General features: G+C 43.2%; 1 long non-coding RNA gene across 2 annotated transcripts; it reads left to right on the top strand.

Moving 5' to 3' along the window:
- The first annotated feature begins 167 nt into the window (after window positions 1-167).
- Window positions 168-24,035, top strand: LOC139807789 (uncharacterized). Of its 2 annotated transcripts, XR_011730681.1 has the most exons (3): window positions 2,776-3,684; window positions 6,284-6,414; window positions 23,762-24,035. It is a non-coding gene; the product is annotated as an uncharacterized lncRNA (long non-coding RNA). The 2 variants fall into 2 exon arrangements; XR_011730682.1 differs by lacking the exon at window positions 23,762-24,035 and having other exon boundaries at window positions 168-3,684; window positions 6,284-6,679.
- Window positions 24,036-24,882: the final 847 nt, after the last annotated feature.

Below are 24,882 nucleotides of genomic sequence, written 5' to 3'. Positions count from 1 at the left end.
TGTGCCAGATGCTAAAAACACTGCAGTAGTTAAGAGCATGGGTGGGGTTGGGGTTCCACATGTAAGGAGGTGGCAAATTATGAAGATGTTGTGCAGTACCCCGTAAAATGGGGAAGAATTCAATTATATGGATCATCCTCTGCAAAAGAGGATGCACAAAATACATAAATGATGACAAGATACAAAGCATGTGATTTATTGTGCTTGTGTGTTCTACAACCTACAGCTCTGATGAGTAAATTGGGATGAGCCAGGACCGTGCCCACATGGCTCACTGCTGATAAAACCTTGGGGCACTGGATGTGGGTTTGTTGGTTCCAAATCTAGTTATGTGTAAGTGGGTGATCCCTATCTACCCATTCCTGATTTGAGTGACTTTGAAAGTCCTGGATGAAAGATACCCAGAGTATCCCCAAGTAGATGAGCCTATCCCTCATTATTAGATGCCATCATCTTTTTGGCAGCTTTAGCTCTTCCTTATTTTGACTTTCTGTCCCTGAGTGATTTTTGCAAGGCTTGTTTGTTGCTCTTCCCAAGCAGAGTATTTTTCATTATGTCTAACTAAAAACAAATGGAGAGTTGCATATGGGAATGCAGCTTGAGAAAACAGGAGATCAAAGAAAGGTCTTGACTCAGTGCTGAGGATCCCTGCTGCATTTCCCCTTCCACTGCCTCCCATCAACCTTGTGGCTTGTGATTTGAAGCTCACTGCCTTTGCTTTTTGCCTGAACATCTTTGCTTTAAAAAAAAAATAAAGGTACAGTGTTTTCCCATCTCAGACTTTCTCTGTTGTTCATCAGTCCTTGGTCTTGCTAATTTTCTGGGAAGCTGTAATGGCTCTTTGCTATTCCAAGGAAATGCTTTGACTTGAAAGAAGTGCAGAGCCCTTGGTCACCCAAGCAGGAAAGGACTGAATTACTGAATTGCTTCAGCCCTTGCCAGCTGTAGGTTTCTGCTGTGTCCCCAAGGCTTGTCTGCCCTTTTCATGTCAGATCTGAAGGTCACTCAGCCCTGATCACCTCAGCAGTAAGTTAGCCAGTGCTTTTCAGGAAAAAAAAACAACCAAATGATGAGAGGGAGGAATCTGGCCAGGTGGTAGCTCTTCCAGATACGATTTTTTAGTGTCAGCTTTTAAAAACTGGTCTGTATTTATTTGTTATCAAGAGCACAAGGTTTGTCTCTCCCAAGTGAGGACTTTTTTGAGCCACATAGGTTGTTATGTGTTTAATTTTTTTCCGTTTGGACAAGGTAAACCAAAGAAGGGAATTTTTCCTTATTTATAACTGTTGAAGTTTGGAGGGGGGGTTCATTGGGAAAGTGCCTCAGCCTCTGCTGAGGGAGACTGTAGAGAGCAGCTCCATGTTGTCAGCTCATTCAGTTTTGTTTTATATGGTAAGCTGGCCTGGCTGTGCTTTCAGAAGATGTTGATGGGAGATAACACTCTATTTTTCCTTCCTTTACTTTCTGCTTGTCTTAAATATTTTTCTTGGAGTGAAAGGATAAACGCTTAAGACAATCAGCTGCATTTTGAGATGCCTTCTGATCTTTAGATGCTTGTTTTGAGAAGATGCTGATGCCATTGCCAAGCAGTACTGAGCACTGTTTACAAAATAGACTGGGCCCACAACAAAGAAGTGTTAAAAAGGTGGGGGAAAGGAAGAGTGAGAGACAATCTATTTTTGCTCCTGAAAGCTGCTTTGTACTTCCATAGCACCTTTCCTCCCAGTGTTTCAGGGCAGATCACAAGCTTTAGTCATGCCTCATGCTAAGATTTGGGAGATGAGTGAGGCAATTCCTGCCACCATTGAGAGATTAATCTGCTGGATATATATAACCCAGGGAGAAAGACAAATCCTTTCTGAGTTGTGGGAGTCAGACAGGTTATTATTGTATGTTTAGAGAGCTTGTTATATAGGGGTTCTAAATTTGGAGTGTGGCTTCTGGGGAGTTACTGGATTGATAGACTGACAGACCAGCCTGAAAGCCTTCATGAAGCTAAACCAGCAAGTGTTTTGCCATCAAGGAAACAGCCTAAAAATGCAGCTAGTTTCATTGACTTCAGTATTAAGCTGATCTTCATTTCAGTTGTAATTCAGTTAGGATTAAGGGATCAAGTGTGAAATCTTGCCTCTTTTCCCAAAAGTAAATGTTAGTGATAAGGGCCAGAGACTTCATCCAAGTAACTTCAGTAACAGATCTGGCATGTTTGAGAGGACTCAGGGGGAGGAGAGGCAAAGGCTCTGTCTTGACCAATATCCCTACTCGTGTTTTCAGAGAATAAATGTATATCTTCCTGTCACTGGATATATTGACTCTGGCTGGGTGATTGCTCAACTGGTCACTCTGTGATACACTGTGCTCCATTCTCCAAAGATTTGTATTCAGACATCTCAGCTCAGATCCATCAGAAATGGGAGCTGCTTTGTTTTCTTTCCCTACAGTAGTTTATGGCTAGATTTTAATTTATTTTCTTTTTAGTATATTTAGATATCAGGATCCTCCTGCCTGACGTAGGACAAAATCAAAACCACAGATATGTTTTTCAAGCTGTTTATCCTTGGAAGAGGTGAGGGTGTGGTGCATACAAAATGAAATGGATCCCATTCTGTGTCTACGTGGCTGCTCCCTATGCAGCTTACACCCAAGAATAGCTACTGAGCAGTTGTCACTGGTGCTGCCACAACTAGTTGCTGCTGCATGGCTTCTGGCAGAAGTGATAAACAGGACAATAAATAACATGGCCCTGTCAGGTGGGATGCTGGCATATGTGTTGTGCATGGTTAGCATCAGAGATAATATCTCAGAGATGTTACCAAGGCTTAAAAAGATTTGGTGGGGCTGATCCCTGCTGTCCCCAAGGTAAAACACCCCCCAAATCCCAAAGCATAGTTGGTAGGGATGCTTTAGAGGAGCACATTTGTGTCCACATGCACAACACTGTAGAGCCAAGTGAATTCTAGCCTGACAAAGAGATGCATTCAGAATAGCTGAGATCAGATTCTTAATGAACCATACATTTAGACTATGTAACAAAAAATACCATCCTCTGAAATGACTTGCCTGGGATAGGCATTCATACTCAAAATGCTTGCAAACAATAATATCAATTCACTGTATTCTGTAGCCATTACCCAAAGATTTGAACATTTTCCCACCACTTTAAAATTGTTATTTTTCCATCACCCTGTGGAGAAGAGTGTGTTTGGTTCTATGAGGCAATGAGGATTAGGAGTGTAAGTGACTAAATTGATTTTTAAGGCGCAGAACATCTTGATGTTTACAAAACATTCTTAGTGTACACCCAGAGTCTCTGGGACTCTGCATATGTAAAGTTCAAGTCTGTATAAATACAAACAGAGCAGAATGTAACTTTCTCTGCCAGCCTGTCTCTTTGATGGTCAAATCCACCCAGATGAATGCACAGGCTGCTGAACAGAATTCTTCCAGTTATTGGGCTTATTTCTCCTTGTGTGCAAATGTGATGATGTGCTTGGGACAGAGTAAAATTGCTCTTTTGACTGCTTGCTCTTTATTCCTCCCCTTCCAGCCTCACAAATGTTCCTGGAGCTATACTGCCATGAAGCATCTGTGAAATCAAGTGACTGCTCGGGTCAATCACATGGCTGATTCCCTGAGAGAGCAAACTTCAGGGCAAGAAGGCACATTCCAGCTTCTGTGACCTTGGTGAGAAGGGGTGTGGGACAGTGCTGCAAAGCCCTGGCTGCTCACAGAGTTTCTCTCTTCAGACCACTTGTGCACAATTTTCTGGTAGTTTGCAGACTTGCAAGTTTTTTTCAGTATAATTTGAGCCAGATAGCCCAGCTGTCAGGCAGGCATTGCTCCATCAGTTTTCCAAGTAGTTATGGGCACTGGCGTGGGTGGAGAGATGCCTTGGCTTGCTCTGGTAATGAGCCCAGAGATTGAGCTGAATTACTCAAGTGTGTAAGCAGGGGCTCTGCAAGACTGAGGAGACTTTGCACTTGATTTGCACTTCTGTGACTTCCTAAGCAAGGGCTCAAGATCTCAGTTTATGATAACTTGACACCTGGTTATTTTTCCTATGGATAAATGGCCAGAGCTGCCTGTGTGGAAAGGCAGTGTGAATTAGGACATGCTGGCATTGTATTCACTCTGTGAGGAAAAATCTGAGAAAGGATGTGACCTTTAAAACTTGTAGCACACCACTAAGTGAGTAAAGATCCTGGGCTGAGGGAAACCCAGTCCCTGGAGTCCAGTCCCATTCTTTAGCTGAGAAAAATCATCTGAAGCACTGTGCAATGGAGATCAGATATGCAGGGCAGACCAGCCCCTGCCTTGTTTTCACAGTGAGTGGTTTAGTGCTGTTCCCCATCATATTTACTACAAATTATGTTGTGCAATAATTTGTATATTAATGGCTCTGTGTGCCCGGAGCTGCCTGTTTCTGTTTGTGCCTCTCCATTACCTGAAGAGAGGGAACAGATTGTATCAGGCCTGAGGTGTAGCTGGACAAGCTGGACAAGTAGAAGTGCACAGTACCTTGCATCTTGAATCTTAGATTTTCTCCATTTCTGTTAGAGAGTGGCTTAACCCCTGATAGAGGAACCATAGCATCCAGCTACTGTGCAGATGTCTGGAATAGGAGAGGGAGAAGTCCTCAATGGAAAAAGTCCTTGCACCAAACCAGATGAAACCCTGTGTGAGTGAGTAGAAAATGTGGTAAGAACTGTGCACAAGAGCAGCTGTGAGATACTGATCCAGCTTTTTGGACCTACAGGGCATTGCAGTAAGGGGGTGAGTAAAGTTCTCTTGGAGAAAATGTCTGCAGAACCCAAGCTGGTGCTGGGCTGACTCTGAACCAGCAGATTAACTTGATTGCTCCAGAGGCTACTCTGACCCTTGGGCACTGGTCCAGAATCCCAGATGAGGAGAGGCAGCATCACAGAGAGAGCCAGATAGCTTATGGGGCTGTGGGAGCAGGGACAAGCTGGAGAAAAAAACAGCACTGGAAGGAAGGAAAAGGTTGAGGGTGGCTTTGGGCAATGGGTAGGAAAGAGAAAGTGTGAGAAATAAGCAGGGAATTTAGCTAAAAGGTTCCTTTAGTGATTGATTTAACTTACACTGGGGAGAAACTGGCCTTGGGTCAAATCTGCAATGCTTTTATGTGATTGCTTTCCCTCTGAGCATCCTAGAGAGAGAGTTCAGCCAAGCATTTTGGCCTGTGGGCACATAAACAAGAAAAGCATAAGAAATGTCCCTTACAAGGACAGTTCCTTATATATCCTTTACATGCCAGTTCAGAAGCTGTGCATCTGTTTTACTCAGTGAGCTCCTCTGGCAGGAGGTGGATAGGAAGTGCACCTCTTTGCAGCTAGAAACTTGTTGGAAAATGCTGCATCATCTGTGGCACTTTTTTGGGGGAGCTCACTTACAATGTGGAAACTCTCAGGCTGTCCTTGGAGTAGAGCCGTGTGCTGTCAGCCCCTTGCAAAAATACAGGTTGATTAAATAGGTCAGAAAACAGAAAGCACATCCCAATTTATTTAATAGGCAGGAATTCTGTTGCCTAATGTTGTAGCACTGGAGTTGCTACTAATTTTTTGAAGGTAATATAATAATAGCTTTGTTCTCAGCTCAGGGATTGAGGAGGGTCACAGGTATTGCTACTCAAAGAGCAACTGTACAGTTTTCCAGTAGCATAAATAAATAAAAATATATGCCAGTGAATCAGGTAAATGTGAAGATTTATGTGATAGAAGAAAGCTAACAGGGAGCTAAATCTTCAGAGTGGGATCAACCTCTCTTCCATAAATGTGCTGGACATAAACACATGGACATATCTGCAGTGATATCAACCCAAAAATTAAGCTGGAATCCTACTGGAGATTTTTGCCCTTGAGTCTTCATTATGGCCCTTTTTCTTTCCTCATCTTTCAGCCCCCAAGGAACTGGACAGGGATCTCCTCCTGCCTGGCAGTCTGGGCTGTACCTGGTTTCCCTCTGTAGCAGCCTCACACACCACTGAGCAGTTTTGCATCTGAAATTAAAAAGATGCCTGGGTCTGACTGAATCATTCTTCATTATCTCAGCGGGCAGCAGATTTAGGAGCTAGAATTGCAATGAACAGTTATTAGATTGTGTGTCTTCTGGGGATAGCTAATTTTTTTTAATCATCAGATTCCATGACTTAGCATTGTAATTAGCTATTAGACATATAGAATCTAGTCAAGAGCTGCTTTTTTGTTTATTTATTTATTTTTTAAAGCCTGTTTATTCTAAGAGCCTTTTCTTTTCTCATTTCTAGGGGGGGTTGTGCAGTTCTTCTGAGAAGTGCAAGATAGCCAGTGGGAATGAGACCTGCATTTAATCCACTGAATGCTCAGCACAAGCAGAAGAACAGCTTTTGGATGAAGAAGCTCTTTCAGTCCCTGCAAGGTGATGTTAGCCACCCCCATGGTGGCTTTTGGGGGTGTTGGTGCTTAGAGTGGCACCCAGCACCCAGCAGAGGGGTGTGGGTTTGAAGGGAACCCAGCATTAAGAGCATTGGATCAAACTGTGGCCTGAATTGGACTTGGACTTGCCATCCCTAAAAGTAATTTCAGAGTTTTTATGGTGAGGTGAGACCCCTTTGGATGCTGCAATATTAGGGTGGCTGGATGGTTTGTCACAAAAGCATTAAAGGCAGTGGAAAGCATGCAGTGTTTTAAAGGTTGTCCCTTTTAAATTAGGTCCTTTTTTTATGTAATGCTACTTGGTTTCTTGCACAGTAACCACTGTTGTACCTGTCATTTATTGCAATTTACTTCTGAGGCTGTTTTCCTAACTGCTTTGTGTCCTTGGATCAGATACAACACTTTGATTCCTTTTGTCCTTTTGTCTTTGCTTGCTTGGCTTTAAACATTTTGTTACCTGAACATGGGCCCAGGTTCTCTTCTCACCCATTCTGCAGCAAACCAGGAATCCTGAGCAATTGGTAAGCACTGGCATACACCAGGGGATTTAGGACTGTTTTTTTGGGGTTGTTTGTGGTGGTTTTTTTCAAATTTTGTGCTGCTCTTCCAGTATTAGTTCCAATGTCCAGACCAGTTCTGAGACTGACTGCACTTCACCTGGTGGTAATCCACACCATATTCCCAGTTACCTGTTTTTTCCTGAGTGCTTCATAGTCATAGCATAAACTCCACCACCAAGAGAGTTTGTCCATGCTTGATTCCTGCCAAACTCAGCTGGATGGACAGCTCATAAACCAGGCACATCCAGACAGTCCTTCTCAGGGCAGATAGCACTCACTTGTTTGGTCACAAGACACTCAAAACATCAAGTGAAAACTGGAATGTCACTGATACAGAATGGTGCAAAGCCTGCAGGAGTGTGCTGACTCTCAAATGAGAATCTGCAGTCAAGACCTCTGCTAACAGTGTCCTAGTGGAGTATTCCCAGAAATAAAGAAAGAAATTACTTTCTTGATGCAAAAGCTGCTTTTCTATTACCTTTTGTGATCTCCAGGGAAGAGGAGAGTTGGTCAAAAAAAGAAAATAATTGAGGTCTGAGCAGAAATAGGAACTGTCCCTAAGTCTTTCTTTCTGACTTTCTTCAGACATGGTTCCCTCCCCCATCTTTTGGCTCTGATCTGTGTCAAGAGCTACAAACAGACTTGGTCTCCACTTCCCTGTGCTGCTGTTCTCTGTTCCTCTGTGCCATAGCACTGTGGTCCACATCAACACCTTGAAAAACAACACCTTGAAAAACAACACCTTGAAAAACAACACCTTGAAAAACAAGGGAAGTGCTTGGAAGTGGTTTGCATGCAACCAGCTGCTCTTCCCTTGTTTTTATGCCTCAGCTTCTCAGAGTCAGAATTAAAAAAAAAAAAAAAAAAGACAACAAAGACCAAAACAAAACCAAACAGGAAAAGAGGAGAGGTAGCTACAGCAGAAACTGAGGTGAGTGCTGATCTGGAGATGTGAAAAGGTGTTGCTCTTCTCTTCTGGATTTTAGCAGAGTCTACACAGGTTCTGAAGTGTTTTCCCTGCAGTGATTTAAAGCTAAATGGTATTGCTTGCATTTTCTAGGTCTCTGTCATACATATTCCATGTAGACTAAGAGTGTCTTGGGGCTGATAAAGGTTGATGCCTGGACTGGTTAAAGGGGAAGAATTCTAGCCTGAGTTTTACAGCATTCGTTGAGTAGTGAGGAGTAAAAAGTCTCCTGATTTTCCAGAGGATCTTAATTTTTTTGAAGAAATTTTCATATTTTGTTTTTGTTTTTAATGGAAAAAGAGGGGGGAAACACAGATACTTAGTACAGAATATAGACAGAAAAGAACAGCAGGATAGGGGGAATGTGAAAGTAGGTCAGATGCATTGCAGGCAAAAAAAATCATTATTATGATTAGGAGAGATTAAGGAAGGCAAGAGCAAACAGCATCAAAGGAATCCAATTTATGAAGCCATTTAAACAAGAACATTCCTTGAAAGTCAAGTTCTCCATACAGTACACCAATTCAGAGCAAAATGAGAGAAGAATGCCTTATGCTATGTATTTAATTTAATACCTAGTCTTCTCTATAACAACCCATGAATTTTTAAAAAGACCTTTATTTTAAATTGTCATGAGGAACAAGTGCTGCAGAAACTGTTACCCACCCTTCCCTCTGTGAGGTCTTTTAGATTTTTCATTTTTAAAGCTATAATTATCCAGCTAGGTCTCTAAGTGAAGAATACACCCAGTGTGATAGTAGTGCTGACAGCAGTCAATCAATTACTTCTTCAGCATAATAGATGCTTTACATAAAAGAAGGAGATTCTCAACTCAAGGATTTCACATAAGAGGCAATTTACAAGTGTGCAGTTATTCCACCTGAGGACTTTAAGAAACTTTTCAATGACAAGTAGATTCTGTTGCTTTTCTTAACTTCTGGGCAACCAGAAGTAAGGGAGACCTGACCAGCATGCTGAGACTTAGTCTCTTTTTCTTCCCTTTTTCTTTCTAATCTTGAGTAACTTCTTTCTCCTGTGTGCCATAACAACAGGGAAATCCATTTTGATTTGGATGAGGTTTGCTTGCTTTCTGCAAGCGGAAATGAATCCTCAAAGCTCTGTAAAACAGAAACACCATTCTTCTCCTCCAGCATGTTTTATTTTTGATGTACCAAACAATGCCCCATAATGGTAAATCTAGGCAATGCCTCTTGGTTTGCAAAAGGCACACGTCCTTTCTAAGGCAGACCTTTTGCTGGGTGAATTCTGTTATGACCTGTTTGGGGCCTGTTTCTGCACAGCACTGCAGGGATCATCTGCTGAGTAGATCAGCTGGAGTTCTTACATGTTTTTACCATTGGCTTGGGTCCTCTAGACAAAAACCCACCACCCATGAGCTGTTTGACAGAGCTCTGCCATGTCAAATGTTTCATAAGCAGGAGCAAGCTGTCTGAGAAATTTAAGCAAGATGTGGGTGTCTCTTAACACTGGGTTAAATTCTGGCTGAACATTTTTCTAAACAGCTCAACACTCCTGCCAGAGGCTGTGGACTGGTTTGCAGCCTAAACCAAGCCCAGCAAAACTGCTGACTTGAGCTGGAGCATGGAGAGGTTTGGCATTCTAGAAGCTTTTAATTAACAACACATTTTTTGCCTCTCGTTAGTTCCCTGTTCAGGAGGGATTGGTGTGTGAAACATGCTAAAACTTTCCAGTTGAGGTTACCCAGATGGCTGAAGTTGCAGCTGGTGCATTTGCAGCCTTCCAGGCTGGGAAGTCACAACCCTTTGCTGCTGCTTTTGCAGGGATGGATCTGGGGGCAATACAAGCCCAGACTTGAGTGAACACTCAATGCTGTCACATTGCCACTAGTGTGGTGACAATGTCACCTTTCAGGTCCAAGCAGTGCCAGAACTCACTCTGCTCTTTGTACAGCACAAGGCAGAGCTTTGATGGAAATAACCTGGCTCTTCTTTGTTTAGGCAATAGAGTGAGTGTGTGGGGAAAATCTCACCCCCCAGTCTTGTTCTGGGCCTTTTCCAAAGATTGGCTTAAATGTTGAAGCAAGATACTTATCTTTCTATTTTGATGAAACTCCAGATCTTGATGGTTTTCTGCACGTTAAATACTTCCTTTGAGTCTTGCTACCACAGCTGTACTGGTTTAAGTTGGGCTAGAGTTTCTATGTTGAATAAAACTATGCTAAATTATACCTGCTGAGGTTTCAGTCTCTTATTACCATCTGTAACAATACAGGGTAACTCATTATCAGTACTTTTCTACTGCTGTGATCCAGTGCCCTGTGAAAACCTTGGGTATGACGTGGCAAGGTTTAGGATTTCAAGTGCTGCTGTAGAGTATTCTTGCAGGGTCAGGTATTGATCCAGTCTGATGGGATGTGGGCTTGGAAAGAGAGCAACAAGGCATGAAGTACTGCCACTTCTTACAAACCAGCACATTAGAAACACACTTTAACTGCATAGTGAAAAGTAAATAAGGAAAGATTAGGCCTTACTGTAATTATCTGGATATTTGGACTCTGTTCCTAAATGTGTTGCAGACTCCTGTGGCACCCTGCAAGTTCTTTTCCCATTTACAAAATGGGAATTTTGAACATTTCCCATTACAAAAACACTGGCAATGGTTTAAGACTTAATGCTGAAGATGAATGCTGCTTTGCGTTGAGAGCTGCTGGAAAAAATGGCAAGTCTTTATTATTAAATGGCAATGTCATTATTATTGTTGCATCTTTTAGCTGTCAGATTATATAAATCCAGGCAGATGCCTTAAAGCATTGTGTGCAGAGGAAAGCTCTCTGTAGGAACAAATTCCCTTTTCCTTCGTCTTGGAATACAATGTCATAATTGTATGGGAAGAAGGGCAGCTTTTATTGAAAAGGAGATATAAAGGGGCAGGAAAGAAACTAATACAGCAGTAGAAAAATAAGAAATGGGAGACAGCTCTTCATCCAACCCAATAATGAAATGTGAATTATCCCTGGGCTGGCCCAGGAGTCTGAGGTAATAGCACTTTACATGCTCCTTGATGCTGTTTCTTTTTTCCCTTGGAAGTCTCAAACCTATTTGGAATGATCAGCTAGACACCCAAACTCATTTGCCTTTTCCATGGCAGTGTTGCCAAACTGCTCCATAAACTTTGTGCTCAGAAGTTAAAAACCTTGACTGTTTCTATGGGAACTGCAGCTCCAGGCTTCTCTGGGGGTTCTACAAGGTGCTTTTAACCTAATGTGAATGTGATGAACAAAATCATACTGGTGATTAATATATCTATAAACCAGAAGTATTAAAGCATGTTGCCACAAATTCTGTAATACTGATGAATTACCTGCACACATCCTCCTTTCCTGAATCTCTCTCTGGAGCCTAAACCAAGACTTTTTAGGTTCTTTTTAAGGCTGTTACTGTTTCTTGTGTTGCACTACAAAATGCTGTGACATAGCTGTTGCATTTTGATGAAATGACTGGAACTGGAACCACTGGTGGTGCAATTATTCCTTCTATAGATGCTTTAATTACAGCAGTAAGATGTTACGGGGTTAATTAATCATTGCTCATTAAGTGCTTGGAGACTCCTAAATGAAAGATGCTACATATGTGCAAGGGATGATTATTAGTTATCAACAGCAATGCTCCCAGCTATCTCAGGGTAAAAACAATCTAGTTGCAGTGTAAAATGGAAGAGCTCCCAGGAATACTGAGGTATAGGCCCTAAATTAATGCTCTTTAAAGCGTGGTTATTGAACACCTGCATGTGTGCAGCAGTTGTGGTTCCTTTACCTTCAGATCCACCTTTTCTGTTCTGGGCTTTTCCCTAAACATTTTCTTTATCACCAGCAGCTGTATTCTTGCCTGTAGGCATGGAAAATGCATCTGTGTTGAAAACCAGGGCCTAAGCTCTGGTATTTATCCTGGCACCCAGGAAGCAGTGCTCTGTCTAGAGAGATATTCTATCAGTTTTCAAGATTTAATAACTCGGTGTGTCAAAATAGGAGCTGTTCAATTAATGGAATTTCTTTACTCATTCCAGAGAGATGTCTGGTCCCTTTGCTCCTTCTTGCCACACTTTTTCTTCCTTGTATTGAGGAAGAAACTGTTTAATGATGAGAGTAAATGACAGACATGAAAACTGGCTGAAAAGTCTGGCCTGTTCTATCTCTAGAAAATTCTTCTTGAAGTGGATATCTGCAGCAGTTCTTCAGGGTGTTGCCCCATCCCAAAGGGACATATCTAAGGAAGCAAGCTGTGACTACATGGACTGTAAAACCTCCCCTGAGGTGGAGAAGCTGGACAGTGGGGCTGGCAGGGGCAGTTTGTTCTGGGAGGTGAGGAAGAGGCTGATAAAACAGGTCTGTTGGATCTAGGAGAGAACCAACACAGTTGCCAAAGGGTGGACTGGAACCTGTGAGCATATTTCTGAATTGCTGGGGCTTGTCCCAGCACAGAACAATCTAAGGCACCTGACAGAGGCAGCAGGAAGGTACCAGTCCCATAGCTGCTGATGTGCTGGGTTTCTACATGCAGAGCCTTTTATCAAACTCCCTCTTACCATGATGGTGTTTGGGTTGCCAGGGAGGTGTGGGACTGCCATGTTTCTGTTCAGGTATTATGTGTTTCCCTCTGCATATGCAGATTGTCTGGGAGCTGCATGCTTAATAGCTCTGAAGTTTCCTGGAAGCATTTCTGTTGCTCTGCAGGTGCTGCAGGGATGAGCTTTGCATACCCAAAGGATATGTTCAGGAGTCCTGGAGACAGAACTAGCTGATCCAGGCTGCTGCTGGACATCCAGAAATCCAGGGAAGTGTATGTGTTGTTCAGTTCTGCACAGATAAAGTTTCCAAGACAGAAGAAAAAAAAAATCTGGCTAGGGAATCCCATCTATCAGAATGCCCTAGAAGCAGGGGCTTTAGCAAATTCCTTTGTGGCTTTTGTTTGTTTGTTGTGGTTATTTTTGCATCATTGCACTGTGCTGTGCAGTGTCCAGTCTGGGACTGAACTGTGACATGGAATATAATACAAATGACACAGAAGTGTAAGAAGCATAAAAGGGCATCTGAAAGGGCTTCTCCCAAATAAGTGATGTCATCCCCTGGGAATTTTTCATCACTTGTAATGGACTCAAACCTTTTCCTGCTTGCAATGAGGACAGATCTAGGTCTCCTTTCCAGCTGGATGGCTTGGTGGAGTTTAATTTGGTATGAACTGGCTTTCTTCCTAGAGAAGGAAGATAACTGGAAGAGGGAATCACTTTCTAAAGATGTCAGATGTAGCTGTGTATGGGTCACAAGGAGGATTCAGCAAGTCTGACCAGATAAAGCTCTGTGGGGACAGCCTTTTGCCATTTTTCTGTGTGTTTGGAGCTGCTGGTATTGCAGAGCTGTGGCTGGGGAGCCCAGATGCTTCTGCAAAACAGATGATAATAAAAATACCCTGCACCTCATTAAACAAGTCAAGGAAAACTCCAACAAAGATGCAGCTGAAACTTTTTATATTCTGATGATGCAGTCTAGATCTGTAATAACTATTGGCAAGGAGATGGGGATTTCTGGCTTCAAAAGCAGGACTGGGGAGAAAGGTAGGGCAAATTTCATTGAAAAGCTTGCATAGCTTGAGCTGTTCTGTAGTATGAAATATTGCAAATGCATAAATATGCAGGTAAAGGTGCATTTGTCTCAGTTACTGCTACAGCTCAGAAATGCAAACGTTTTCTCTCCTGCAATTGCTTTGACTCAGCAGAATCATTCTTTCTGTGTTGGAGCTTTCTCAGGCTCTGATCACCTGTCAGCCAAGGTATGTTGCTAGGCAGAGGCAAAGGGAGGGTGGCTTGCTGCCCATCTTTGTGGGTGGAAGATTATTTTATTAAATCTTTCTGGACAGTGCATTTCAATTTCTATTGCTCTAGGGGATCTGGAATCTGAGCCAGTCAGTAAAACAGGCCCCCTGCTCTTGGAGGTGCCAGGAGAGAGTCTGTCTGCCTGCTGAGTGGAAATGATACAGTCGTGGCCAAGCTTTGTGTTCCAGGATTCAGCCCATGCCATTGATTTTTCCCATTGTGGTGGTGGTTCAAGACCCAGCAATCCCACTGGGGAGAGACACTGAGTGGGGCATGGGAGGCACCAAAAGAGCTTCAAAAGGCAGGAGAGCAAAGCAAGTGGTTTTTTTTACAGATGAGTTAGTTTTCTATGGATCATGTGGTGACTTAACAATATTGTTATACCTGCTTGCACTATCTTGTTTACTATTTTATCCATGAAACTATTATTTCTGTTAATATTCAAGATTGAAGTGATGGCAAAACCATCCACAACATTCTTAACAGTTTCAGTAAAAAAAGAAAAAAGAGATCCTTTACCAAAGGTATTCTGATAGTCAGGCATCTTCCTCCTGCTTCAGCCATTCCCCCTACCTGGTCTCTTTATTTTCCCTGCTTAGTCAGCAGGTTCTAAAAGCTTCAAAGCAAGGATGAAAGCACACAGCCTGCAAAATGCTGACTTCTCAAAGTGCTGCACCCTGTCATTCAAGCACCCAGGGACAGGAGCACTACCAACATCTTCCTAACAGCAGGCTTTAATCTCCTTCTAAAGGCTGACACGTGTGAAAGGGAAAATAATTTACAAACAGCAATCCTAAAAATAAAAAGCTTAGAAGAATTAATAACTTTTCAGCGTAAAGTAGGCAGCGTACAGAACAAAGAGGGGGAAAGCTAAACCAATCTTCTTTGCCTTTCATGAATATAATATATTTTTTTTAAGTTTGGCTAAATCAGCCTGGTGTATTAACATCTAATGGTGTTGGAGGGAATGTAATTTGCAGCCTGCATCTTGTGTCTCCCCCTGCTAGGCAGCCATCTCCCTTTCCTCTTGCATTTTGTATTCCTGGGCAGAACAAACTTTGTCAGCCCTTTACAGCCTGACTGGGAATATGCTCCTGGTAATGTTTTCTCCAGGAATCCCATTGGCATTCCAAGTGATAATACCATACTGCTCCTAATATTTTACTTTCCATTAGCTTCTCCAGTTCCCTTTGAGCTCCATGCAGTCTGGCAGGAAAATGTCACTCTGGTCAGCAGTGTGTCCAGGAGCAGAGGGGAGGAACAACTCTGCACCCCCATGAAGCTCCTTCCCAATGGACACTCAGTCTCTGTTTATTTACTCCACATGAGGAGTAAAAGGACTTGATTAATGTCAATTAAATGCCCAAACTTTGTGTGCCTTTAAGACAGCCACTTCCTAGGTAACACAGCTCCCCCGGTATTCGTAGACTTCAAATGGAATTGAAGACTCAAGGACTCTGTACAGGCAATAGAACATTATTCAATGAAAAGGAGCTTAGAGCAACACAGAGCAATATTTTGGGTTGTTTTGGTTTGGGTTTTATTTTGGTTTTGTTTTGCCAGGCAGATGAGGCACCAGGTAGTTCTGATTTTGGCTTTCCTGCTGCTGCCCCTCACCCTGCTGGGGCAGGGCTGTCTGACCAGCTAACTGATTTTCAGCTGATTGATGCAAGCCTGAATTTATGGTATTTCCCATAACTGTCCTGGTGTGGCAAGTCCAAACCTGTATGACTTTATTAGCAGAGTGTTGTTTTTTTTTTTTTCCCTCCATTTTCACTGGGGAGATGAATCTGCAAAATCCTATGGACCCCTGGGGTTGCCAGAGAGCACTTTTTGTAAGAGTAAGAGCTTTTCCCACTGCTTCCCCTTTGCTTGGCTGTGGCCTGTGAGGGATTTCAATCTAGAATACCAAAAGAATAGAGGACATGAGACTATGACACTTGGCTTAGGGTGCTATAAACTAATCCCTGCTCTGGGCCTCTGGAAAAGTGCAGAGGGACTGTCAGAAATGGAGAGGGAGGAAAAAAAGGGAGGTGAAATGGTGGGAAAGAATGAGACAAGGGCAAGAAAAATGTGTCCACAAGAGGTTCAAAGACATTCTTTGGCTTCTTCTGCCTCCTGTGCTGGCTCAGTCAGTGCTGGGGCAGTGAGGACCTCTCTTAATCTCCATTTCCTTTTCCTCTTTCACTGGGAATGGAAGAGTCATGAATAACTGACCCTGCTCTCCCTCTCTTTCCCTCTCCATTTCCTTTCCCAGCAGCGTCTCTCTGGGATACACAGCCATCTGGCTGCTTATTGCAGCATGAGCTGAGCTCTTTAGATGTCTCCTTAGGAATTTGGTCCTGGTTTAATGATTTCTCATTCCTTTGCATTTTCTATACGTCTCATTTGTGCCTCTGGAGCCAGGGTTGCGGTTGCGTGAGTGCACTCTGCCCTTTTGTATCCCTCTGTGTACTTTCATGTTTTCTCTTTTCCCCAGAACTTCTCAACAAACCAGATGGTTTGGCTTCTATTATTTTTATTCCTTTTTTTTTTTTTTTTCTTTTTTTTTTTTTCTTTTTTTTTTCTTTTTTTTTCTTTTTTTCTCACGTTTCTCTGCTTCCTGTTAACACCATCCCACTCTGACCCAATTGACTGAGCGTGGGCATCAACCTCCCTCCTGCTCTCATCCCATCCCATCCCATCCATCCTTGGTCAGGACACTGACCTCAGAGGCATTGCTGGAGGCGGAAAGGGAAGATGGAAACGATTCCAGAGGAAGTTCAGCCCCCAAGTTCAGCACTGGGATAATGAGCAAGAATCCTTAGCTTCTCTCCCTCTGTGCTAAGAGCAAAATGCAGAGTTTGCTTAACTCCTTCACTCCCAGGAGCAAGCAAAGAGGCTGCTAAAGAAATAGGGAGACAAAAAAGACAAGATCACCCTTCCCTGACAAGATCATTGACACTGGCAAGAGTGCATGAGGTGATGAGAATATAATGGTAAAGAAGAGTTCTGTCCTGGGTACTTCCCTGCTCCTTTCCTCTTCCAGGATATCTCATAACCATACACATGCTGCAAATAAATTTCTGGATGGACTTGTCATGAAAGAATGGATTGATGCTGTGGAATGAAATCTCCATGTGTGTCTGGTGGTGAAATAAACTATGACTGTTACAGGGCTATTGTTCTAGGAGTATTTAAGATCTTTTCCTTGCTATTTTATTCTTCTTGCTGCACCAGTGAATATCCTGTAGTTGTTCACTTGAGCTGGATGCCATCAGGGCAAGGCTGAAGATAAAGCTGATGTTTCCTGTCCCACCACAAGTGCTGCATATGACAAGTAGCCTGCAGGGCTGGTGTGCTGGAATCTCTGCCAAGGAGGCTGAATGGCCACTGACAGCTTCACAGTGGCAAAGGATGTGGACCCAGAATAATTAAACAACTGTGTCTCATTGCAGCTCATGACAGCTTCCAGATGCTGATGTAAGTGTTTCCAGATGTGTTCTGCAGGACCTCTGGTTGCTCAGAGTATCCCTGCACTGGGAGAATGAGAGCTGCATCCTCTTCCAAGGATGCACGTGGCATCACTGTATTTTTCTGTTAGACCTGCATGGTGGGGATGAGATCAGAAGCATTTCAAAGTACACCCAAAGGGGAAACCTTCTACCTGTTCCCTCCAGGAACTGTGTCCTTTCAAGAGCTCACAGATATGCACACAAAGGATTGTCCTGTAGATTGCCTGTAAATGCATTTTCTTCCTTTTGCACAAGAACTTTCAGGGCTCACTGTCTCCTACAGTGGGAGATGAGAGTGGGAGACATGCAGACCCAGAGGGACCACCATGATTATCTTGTTAAGTATCACAGGGCTGGGAATTTCTCTTGGTTATTCTCATTTCTCTGGCCTGATACCTCCCCCTGCTGTTGCTTGCCTGCTTGGCACTCAGCATCCAGCTCCATCCCTGCTCTCCTTCACTTTTATAAGTCCAGAGCTGAGGTCTGACCTTTCCATGGTCTCGTTGGTCAGAGAGCAGAGGTGGGGCAGTGAGTTTCCAGCAGGAAGGCTCCACAGAGCAGGAGGATGCCTTGAAATGGAGATCATGAGCTTGGCATCCTGGATGAGCTCTCTGCCTGGGCAGGGGGTTCAGCTCTGCAAGCCCTGACCTCAGAATTCAGAAGGTCATGCAAGGACTTCTCGGTTTCTGTCCCTTTAGAACACCACCTCTCCATCTGTCTCCCAGGGCTGGGTTTTAAGAGGTTGTTCTGTTAAGCTTTACATGTTTCATGTGCTTTTTTAGAATGATAGTTCACACACTCAGCCATTAAAGGTTTTCTCTGCCCTTTAGCCTGAGATTGTTTTATATTGTAGGGTTTTTACTGTAACAAATATAATGTTATAATATACAGGAGAATACAAAAAAGAAGAGGAACAGAAGAAGTGTTATTTGTGGTCATTCAAGCCCCTCAACTGTACCATGCAAACCACCTGGTAGGAAACAGGCAGCTTTCCCCAGGTATGCAGAGATTCCTTCTGATTTCTTCAGAGGAGCTGCTAGGATAGGAAAGGTGCTGCCCCCCAAGAAACAAAACAATGTTAGATTGTGGAATCATGGTGAAAGGGATGTTTTTTTATTGCATGGCAGTTCAGCATCCAGCAAAAGGAGTGCTCATCCTAGCTGAGTGCCATCTTCTGAAAATAACTATTGCTTTCCAAAATAAAACCAGCTCTAATAGTAGTAAGAGGGGAAAAACAAATGAGAAGAGGCCACACAGGGATGGTTTTGCTCTTTATGGTGCAGTTGTTCAGCCTGAATTCTTCTGCAAAGCTCAAGGGCATTTTGGTCTTTGATTTCCTCAGGTTTCCCTGGCTGAGGCAGTGCCCTTGCCTCATGTTGCACCCCTAAGAGGTGATGCTGGGGTGCTGGCTCTGAGGCTCAGCTCTGGAGCATTGCCATCTGGTGGGCTGCTCTGGGAAAGCATGGCCAGGCTCAGCTTCCTCTGCTGCTTTCCTCATCCCTCTGGTCCATGAGCTGATGGGAACCCTGCCAGGGCAGCAGCATCTTTGGTAACTCCAGGCCAGCCAAACTAGGGGGTGAAAGTGGGTGTTTTGAAATGGCTTTGCAGCGATCAGTGTGCTTTTAGTTTTTATTAATCCTGCTCTGTGTAAGAGTTTGCAAAATTATAATGTTTGATTTAAAAGGCATTTTTATAAATGGACTAAAAAGCAAAATATTTAGTAGAAGTTGTAACATGGAAATCAAACAAGACTGCTAAACAGTCTTATTAAACCAGCACTTGGATGCTAAATGTGAGTGCATTCAAATTAGATGTAAAACTTAGATTTTGAGTTGGCACATCTCAGGAGCTGGGTGAGTTCTCTGTTTCAGGACACCATCAAATGAAGGTTTTGTGGATGCTTTTCTGAAGATGCTGTTTCAAGCCAAAATCCCTAACCAGAGCAGTTTAAGGACATCTGCACTGAGCCATCTGGATAACTCCATGGAATGTGCTTTAACTTGGTGTTGCAATTGTTGAAATAAGGATGACTTGAATAATGGGAAGAGAAGGCAGGGTTTGGACTTAGATTATGTGGGTTATACTTCTGTCCATGGGAGAAAGCAGATGGCACTTATTCAGATAAGACTCTGTCTATATAGATTTGTTTAGAAACCTAGTTTGGTGTAAAATGAGAGTGGAATTTCAGTTACAAGACATTTGGCTACAAGGGTTTGGTTTTTAGCTACAAATGTACTGCTACAACCTGACTGAGTCCACACAAACTGTAAATCAGACTGTGTTCACCCAAAATTGTACTTTGCCTGATGGAAATCAGAGCTGAGGAACCCTATGTGGACTGACTTGGACTCAAGACTTTTCATGTTCTTTCATGTGATTCATGAGCCTATTCATGTCTGTGATGAAGTGTCCAGGCATATGGATATGTGAGATATTCCTGATATTCCTGAGAAGCAGGAACCAAATATAAGGCTAGCAGTGACTTAGGCAAGATGGTTCTTGTAACAAGTGTGAAAGACTCATCCCAGTCTCATCCCCATGTCCTCTGTTCCCCCATTTTGTACAGCAAAGTCTGGATCTCACACTGAGTCCCTATTGCTCCTGAACAGAATCATAGAATCAGCCAGGTTGGAAAGGACCTCTGAGATCATCAAGCCCAACCCTTGATCCACTATGAAAACCACAGTTTTAATAAATTCTTTGACCAGAGAGATGCAGAGGTTGGCTATGATTTTATTTGGTCCAGCTGGTGAACCTGTCCTTGGCTTGTCAGGAGACAAGGGAAAAAACTTTTTAGATGAGCAGAGATCCTGCAGAGAAGGACTAGGACACAAGACATCTGGTTGCATTTGGAGTGCTGCCCTGCAAATCACTCTTATTTCCCTAGAAATTCCTCATCTTTCATTCCTCATCTTTCTCTCCAGTTCCCCGCATGTAGAGACATTTGTAGTGTTGTGTGATCTGTGGATGCTGTGAGAGAGAATCCAGTCACACGTGTAGGGCACTCAAGTTCTGTGCTCCCAGGCTCAAAACAAAAATAAGCCAACCAATAAAGAAAGTGATGAATAACAAAGGCCAATACAAACCATTTCTTGGATGTGGTACAACACAGTTTTAATGACTCATGGTCTCATGCAGTATAAAATAACACCACCATTTCTGATCAAACAATAGTTTTATGTTGCATCATCTGCTCACAGACTTTTGCACAAGAGAAACAGTTTTATGCTTTTATGCACATACACTTTGCAGCCTCTGCTTCATAAAGGTTTAAAGGGGGTTTATTCCAACTTGCAGCAAAGCCAGTTTTCTTCCTGAAGATTAGTAATTAGATCCTGTGGCAGCACTTAAATATTTTGATGATGGTCCTTTAAAAGCATCTTAGGTTAGATAGACAGATAGGAATGCATGATAAGAAACTGAGCAGACATGGCCATGTGCTGAGCTACTCACTTCACTCAAATTTAAATTGTGTGAACATGCTGACACACTAGAAAGGGAAAAAGTAACAGTGGTCTTCTTAAGAATCATCCTATTTTTTACTCTCTATGATTGATTATATATGTATGTTTCTGTAGAATGATTCAGAAGAAAGGACAAGGAATAGGTAATTTTATTCTTGCCTGTCTCTTGCTGGCTTCCTTAAAAAAATGCAGCTGTGACTAGATGCAGCAATACCCTGACAATCTAAATTACATTCTATTAAAAACTTCATTAATGGGCCCTCCATGAAATACCAGCTTTGACAGTAGTGAGTCAAGCTGTGTCTCAGCTTACTCCAGTGCTGCTCCAGACACAGGACTGGGCATTTGTAGGGAGGAACCTGATCTCAGGAAGGCTCTGCAGGATGCCCTTCACAGTTATGATTAGAAATGTCCCAGGAATGTGTGGGGAAGGGTGGGTGTGCAGTCTGCCTCAGGCAGTGGCAGCAGGGACCCTGCTCTCCCAAAAGTCACCAGATGGCACTGTCTTTTTTTCCCAGTGATTTTCATTCTCTAAGGTTGCCTCACCCATGTGCTCCAGGCACTCCGGACCTGAGAGCAGGGGAACATCTGACTCCCATCCTTTCTGGAGGATTCTTTCAGGATTTGCTTTCAGGACTTTCAGATTTTGCCCACCCCATTCCCCGGGGCTGGAGCAGGTAGGGAACACCACAGGGACACCACCCAGGAACTTCTCAGCCTTATATTTATATTTCCCATTTTTATGGGAGCCAAATTTCCACTCCCATCTATTTCCAGGCTTTGCAGCTGGCCTCTGGCAACTGAAGGCTCTCTGCCTCTAGAGAGGTTGCCCTTTCTCTTGTAAAGCTTTGAGATGATTGTACACAGATGTAACACCACTGCAGCACTGGTATCAGCACCCAGGTTATGTTAGCCAACAAGTTACTGGCTGAGTTTAATTCCTTTGGCTATTTTTCACTATCTCCAGATACGCTTTGATTATTTTTTTTCCCTGACATGAAGACTTTGTGAGTTGTCTGGCATGCTGAGCTTTGAGCTTTATTCACAAAGAGCCTTAACCCAGCTTTAACTTTTTTTTAAAAGGACTCGCAACTGCAAATTTATCCAGAAGGGGGAACTGTAGCTCCATCTCAGCAGCTGCTCTAGCACAACTGGCAGGCATGTTCTTATTAAAAGCTTTGGATTCAGTCAGGTTTTTTTCTCTTGAGGCAGCTGCTGGAAAGAACCCTTGGTTACATTCAGAGTGGATTAATTGTTCTATTAGATCAGTTTTACCAAACCCCAGTGATCTAAAAATCACATCAGGTCTGAAGGGATTTCAGGTACTCATTTAAAATCATGACATTTTTCTTCTGACAGATGCTGCTTGAAAGATGCATCTTGTGCTTTTTTTTCAGTCCTTTGGTGGTTTATCTTCTCAGCAGTCAGAGTTCATCTGACAGAGATGTGCTTATATTTCTGCTAGCATATCTCAGGAAGCTGGCACCTTAAGGATGTCAGCACTACAAACCTTGCAAGGAATTATTGAGCCAGCAACAGACCTCAGACCAGCTTCAGACCTCATCACAGTTGGTCCCCTGAAGACCCAGTGGGGTGAGGCTGCTTTTCAGAGCATAGAGCAAGGTGCAGGCCTCCTGTGTAAGGTTCTTTCTTTTCAGCTGTACGTGCAGCTCCCCAGAGAGCTGGCTGAGCAGAGAACAGCGACTAAAAAGGTAGGGATGTGTTGCAGCCTTTCTGGGGTCACAGGACTGGCAAGTGGCAGAGCCAGGAATTGCATCCATCTCCTGAAACAAGTGGTGTTTGCAGATGGCACGATGTCCTCCCAGGGCACAGCAATGAGCAGTTATTTATTGTTCAGTTTAGCATCAGATCCTTTATCTGTCTCTCCCCCTTTTTACGTCTCCATCTTTTTCCTTCACCCAGAATCTCACAAAAAAAAAAAAAAAAAAAAAAAGCAAAAAAAAAAAAAAAAAAAGCTGTGCTGCATTTTGGGGAAGAGGAGTCTTCAGAGAGGCTCAGCCTTAAAAGTAATGGAAACATTTGCTAATGAATGAGCCCTCGTTATTCACATTACAAGGAAATACTTAATTGACAGTGGCCACCGGATAACAGGGTTTAATTAATAAATCTATGTGGCGTCATATACACCGCAGGAAGGGATTACAGGGGTTAATGTGTCTGTCTGTTGGACTTTTATGGAAGAGTTGTGTTGCCTGGCTTTTAACATGAATAACCCACATGTCTGTGACCCACCACTTGCAGAAGGGAGAGTCAATTGGTTATGAGAACACAGCAGCCCTGTCTGGATGTTTGGACATGGGTTGGATGGCATCTGAGGCTGAAGCAGACCAAAGGGACATTTGTTTTCTTGCCTCTTTAGCCAGCATCTGGGTTTCTCTGGTGCTATCTATCCTAACCACACACACCACCCTGTGTTTGACAAACAGTCCTCTCAAACTTAGCATATTATTATTATTATTATTATTATTATTATTATTATTATTATTATTATTATTATTATTATTATTATAATACCGATTCATTAGTGCCTCAGATAGAGTGCCAGCAGCCACCACAACCAGAGGAGCAAGCTTTAGCAGCAGGCTGTGCAGAACAGGGATTCTCAGCTGATCAATACCTTTACTGCAAAGTTAGTGAGCCTGTGCTGGACTACCTTCACCCACCACTCCATCTGTATTGAGTGGGAAGGAAGGCTCTGGAGATCCCACTGAAATCTGTCACAGAAAACAGATTGCTGTTACTCTGACCTGCAAGCTGCTCTTTGGGTTTGAAGTGTAGTGTGAAAAGGTCAGAAAGAGTCCAAGACTTCTAATCAGTTTGTGTCTTGATAACATTGTCATCCTCTTCTATTTGCATGTATTTAGAACAGTTCAAGTCCTCATCTTAGAGCTGAGAGCAATTATTTGTTTGTAAAGCAAAACTGGGTGAAGTTTACAAACACCAGCCCAGGAACACTTTGCCTTTCCTTATTTTGCAGATTGTTTGGGTGCTAGTCCCCAGGACCTCAAAAATCCCCTGAAGAGGAGAGAGGAAGCAGCAGCTGACATCTTTGCCCAAGATCTTTGCCAAGAGACCTGTGTCTCCTGATAGAAGTCAGCTCAGCCCTGGAAGCAAACAGAACCAGCCTGGTCTCTCCCAGCCCTCCATGGGGGCTGCAGTAGCTGCTGTGACTTGTGTGTACAAAGGGACAGCTGGGCCCAAGGTGAGCAAAACTGCTTTCTGCTTGAACTACTGCCTCATACAAATAAAGCCCTTTGGAACCCAACAGAGTTGTTTGTACTCCTGTACCCAGGAGAATCTTGTAGCAATGTGGCCATACCAGTTCTGCTTAAAACAATTAGGAGCAGAAAAACCCTTTAACCTGCTTTTTGCCTTTCCCAGCAGTCATTTGTGGCTTACCAGTACAACTTAAGTCACTGTCCTTTTCCTGATTGAGGCAGTCACTGTTGTGCCTTTACTAGATGCATAGATATAAAAACCACACTGAATGTTTCAAGGAGCAGCTATGCTGCTATGAGCTCCAGGTCAGTCTTTACTGTTAACTGCTTACTTATCCTGATTCAACCAAAAGAACAGCTGGACCATGGAGACCTAATTAGCTGGTAATTATTCTCAAGCTTTGTCTCATCTGGATCACCAGACAGATCTTTATCTAGTATCAGTGTAGTCCCGTTGCAGGCAATGGAACAGGATTAATCTGTTAAACTGGATCCTGTTCACAATCCTCACATTCTGGAGGACCCTGGAAGTTTCCCTTCTCGTGTCTGTAGAAACAGCAAGTGTTAAGTGGAAGTCTGAAGTGCAGGTAAGATGCCAGGGATGACACTGATCGGCCAATGGAGGTCACAGAAGCCACACAAAAAAAGGGGGATGCAGACCAGCTACTGGGGTCAGCCCTCTGCCTCCTGCCCCAGCTTCCCTATGGAGCTGATAGCTTGCTTTCCTTTGCCCAGATCAGCAAGGTTAGCACTGATTATTGGTGTCTGAAGCATGCCCTGGAGTTGGGAATTAGTTGCACATCAAAGGTTCATGTTCAGGCATTACATCAAGCCAGAAACACCTACTGGATTACTGTCAGATGCTTTCTGTTAGCTCCAT

The sequence above is a fragment of the Heliangelus exortis genome, chromosome 26 (genome assembly GCF_036169615.1).
Source record: "Heliangelus exortis chromosome 26, bHelExo1.hap1, whole genome shotgun sequence".
Taxonomy (NCBI): domain Eukaryota; kingdom Metazoa; phylum Chordata; class Aves; order Apodiformes; family Trochilidae; genus Heliangelus; species Heliangelus exortis.
The sequence above is the reverse complement of the archived record's forward strand: the minus strand, read 5'-3'. Positions and strand labels throughout refer to the sequence as shown.